Raw genomic sequence first — 4,160 nt, forward strand, 5'->3', positions numbered from 1 at the left:
GGTCCCGGTCCGGTACGGGCGCGACACTGAGGGTTGCGATCCGTTGCCGGTCATGAAAAAAGACCCAAAAAAAAGGGAAAAAAAAAAAGTCTGTTTGCAATTCTTTTTTTTTTTTTTTTCTGATTGTTTTGGGCCTGAAGCATGATCTGTAGAAAGGGAAGCTGTTTAGAGGGATACATGGGGAATCAGAGTCTTCATTCTCCTCATTTCATTATTGTGCATATTCTCTGTGGAATTAGGATTAAAGAAGAGTTAGCAGTGAGGGAAGAGACAAAACCTGGCTGATTAGAGGAGGTGGTTGATGTTTATAGGAGCCTGATTCAGGTTGGAAGCAAAGTAGGAGGTCTGGAGTACAAGAGTGATCCTTGTATCTGAGGACGAATGGAGCATTAGGATGAGCTGAACAGAAGAAGCAAGTTTTTTGAGGTGGGTGTTGTAGATGGTGGCAGATGGAGTACCAAGGGGTTGGGGGCTGGAGGACAGATGACTCATGGTAAAAGAAATGCCACATAAGTTTGGAAATAATAATTATCCAACCTAGAGGAGAAAAAAGGGAGTCTACAAGGAATAGCACCATTACTTTGGACTTGAGAGGACCAAAACCACAAATCAAGATTTAGCTGTATGGATTGAGAGGGAAAGAGTAGAAGTTGACACTGTAACAGCTATGACACATTTCTTGGTGGGATTGGGAATAATACATCTACTGTCCCTCACCCTCATGACTCAGTTTTCCCATCTGTTCTGTAAGAAAACAATGCCTGCCATTTCTTTTTTCACTGGAGTGTTTTTAAAGATCTGAGTTTTTAGGAAGAGAAACCATGATCTCACAGTTCATACATTTTCAGAGGTTGCAGGAATCATCCTAGGTGCATTGACAAAAGATTACTCTCTAATAACTGCTGTGTCTTTACACATTCTTAAGCCAATTTCAAGATGGGAGCTCACAACCAGGCCTTCTGGGAGCTGGAGGTTGCTCTGAAGAACAGGCTGTCTACACACAGTGATTCAGTTATACCAAGTCTTCTAATAAACATTATCCACTCTGGTGGGTGTGGATAATCTTTATTTAATTAGGCTGATAATAAGCCGTTCAAATTTGTCTATATCATAAATTCTTTTCTTTCATTTTAAAGGCTATTCTTGACTAATAGTGAATTGCTCTTTGCATTTGTTGAGTTGATGAGCTCAAGTTTGGTTCTTACTATAATTTAGGTTTAATTTACTATTATTTCATTAGGCTACTTCAAGGAATTGGTATGAGGAAGGCCACTAGGTATATATCAGTATAGTGGCAGAATAAAGAATGAAGCAATATATGTGCAAACACACACATATGTACATACACATAAATAAATACATACATACATATACATATGCTATAAAAATACCAAACTTGCTGTGCATCTCCCTGGTCTAATGGGTTTGATCTCTTCAATGCCTTGGATTATGGAAAGCAGAAGCAGCCCTGTGGTGGGAAGGAAGTACTTCCTTCTCTCACTTGTGTCCCTCTTGAATGTATTTGACCATTTCTGTACCTTCATCCCCTTCTGTGTGCACTGGGTTCTAGGCTCTGTGATTATATTCACTTTATCCATCTAAGCCAGCCATTTACCTTGCAGTTCCATCATTATGCCATAAAATTAACCATTTGGAACTGTTGTCTTCAGAATGATGAACAGAAAAGAGATCCTTTTATTAAAACACTGTTGCTTCCCATGATACTTGGAATTTAGTGCATTTTCACATATAACCACATCACAGTTACCCTCTCATTTCTCTAGAGCAGAGACAGTTTCTGGAAAATAACCTTGACTAATAGATTTCGTCCTGCTGGAACAACCTCTGTGATGAGGATGTCCAGCTCTGAGCCCTCATTGTTCCCTAGAGGGTCACTGCTTCTCTCTCTCAGTTCTCAGTTTCTGTCTCATGGGGCTTCCTCCCTCCCACAGCTCTGGTCTATTGTCTGTTGACCTTTCCTGCTTGGCCCAGGTAGATTTGTCACCATTAAGCTCCTTCATGTTTCCTACAAACCTATGCAAGACCTATGTTCAATTGACAAGAATATATTATGAGACCACCATGATCCTGCCAGTATGTTAGAAGAAATATAAATGTGGTCTCTACCCTCAATGTGCTTCCATCTAATTAATGAAAAATGGTTAACATACCTGAAAATGAAAGAACTATTCTCAAGTTCAGGGAGGAGGGCCTATTACATCCACAAGAGCAAGAACCATGCCCATTTAGGTTCTTCTGAGTCCACAGAGCCTAACCCATTGCCTGGCATGGAGTGGGCCCTCAGTGAATATTTGTTGGAAGAGTGAATGAATGAAGAAGGCTAGCATACTAGAATGGCTTCATGGAGGAAGGGAAACTCAAAACAGGTCTTGAAGGATGGCAAAAGTTGATGCTGAGGTAGACAAAATGGAGCAAGGGACAACATTATTAATGAGAAGAAATACAGTGAACTTAAAGGGAATGAGAATTTTTAGCTGATTGGAACACACTTTACACATACTGATAAGTGTTGGAAAATAAGTTTTCTCTAGGTAGAATGAAAGGAGTTCAGCCTTGTTAAATAATTTAAAAAGGAGCCATGAAGGGTTTTCTGCGTGGATGGGAGAATGACAAGGAAAAGATAGTGTTTACGTGATCAGGATGTGTAGGAGTTCAGAGTGGCTGGAGCAAGGAAGGGGCAATGCAGTGACAGGCAATGAGAGCCAGGGCTTGGGAGGGGGCAGTGAGAAGTGGTAGAAAGGGACAGATATGGGATATTTTGATGGAAAATGGGACACAGTCCCGTGACTGGAAAAGGAGAAGGGTAGCCCCAACATGACACAAGGTACCTGGCAATTTTATCAAAGATTTGGGAAGGAGAGATGATCTGGGAGAGGAGAAAAGTGGTTTTGGACAAGTTGAAATAGGGATGACAGTGATATCCAGTTGCTATCTGATTAGAGATGTAGGTCTCCAGAAGGGTGGGAAAGGCCCATTGGAGATGTAGACTTGAGCACTCTCACATAGAGATTGTCTAGGAATACTGTAGACCTTAAGTGATTGTTGTTAATTTCTGCCATAATGTGGTAGTGGGAATCCAGCTTTCACAACATTGATTATGATAGCTCATAACAGATAACTCCATCAGCAGCATCAACTGAGTTGGATTTCCAATCGTGGTGCCCCACTGAGATTTAGAGTCATGCTGAGTGATGTCTATGGCAGAGAGACTCTAAGGAAGTGAGAGGTTTGGGGGTTTCAGAGGCATTTGTGATGATTGCTGGGAGTCTGAGTGCATCTGGGAGACTGGCATGTTGAATATCTCCTGCCTGCACCTTCAGAACCCTGCAGTAGCTGAGACAGGCTTCCCTCTGATGAGTTATCTTTGCCTTTCACAATGTGAGCTGTAGATGTACCTCCGTACTTCTTCCTTAGGCAAAGTAATAAATACTTCACATTTACACATGTGTTGCCACACACACCAAATCTGATTTGAGTAGGTCATATTCATAAATCCTTTGTTTCTTTTTTTTTTTTTCCCTTTTTGTCTTTTTACGTGACTGGTAACGGGATCGCAACCCTCGGTGTCGTGCCTGTACCGCGACCGGCAGCGGGATCGCAACCCTCGGTGTCGCGCCCGCACTGCGCTCAACCAGTGAGCGGAACGGTCTCTATATGGGATCCGAACCCTCAGCGGGAGTGCTGCCGCGCTCCCAAGCGCCGCACTCTACCGAGTGCGCCACCAGGCCAGCCCAATCCTTTGTTTCTTAAAAAAAAAATCACAATCGCATCTCTGCTGTGGTATAAACTCTTAATACTGATAATACTCTTGTCTTTTGAAATGGTTTTAATCTCAAATTTTTTATGACTTACTTGGTCCAGGTAGGAATCATATTTTTCCCTTGAGTGACAATTTCTTTTTGCAAGGTTATCTCAGCCCATAACTGAGTTTTCATATTTTAAAAGAAGTTTTCTGTCTTGTAAAAAAAAAAATTACGAAGATCGACTTTTGAATAATTTTTGTAAAGGGAAATGAATGAGTCCTGTGAAAAATCCAAAGGACTCTACGTTACCCTGGGATAAATGCATGGAATCTTACGTGTCATGCCAGACTACTTCTAAATTGTAGCTGTTATGAAATGAGCGGTACAGTTGCCAAG

General features: G+C 41.5%; 1 protein-coding gene across 1 annotated transcript in view; it reads left to right on the plus strand.

The window, feature by feature from the left end:
* Nucleotides 1–4,160, plus strand: part of ICK (intestinal cell (MAK-like) kinase) — a 63,068-nt gene that overhangs the window by 37,980 nt on the left and 20,928 nt on the right. The window lies entirely within an intron of this gene.

Source organism: Galeopterus variegatus, unplaced genomic scaffold, assembly GCF_000696425.1.
Source record: "Galeopterus variegatus unplaced genomic scaffold, G_variegatus-3.0.2 Scaffold13, whole genome shotgun sequence".
Lineage (NCBI taxonomy): Eukaryota > Metazoa > Chordata > Mammalia > Dermoptera > Cynocephalidae > Galeopterus > Galeopterus variegatus.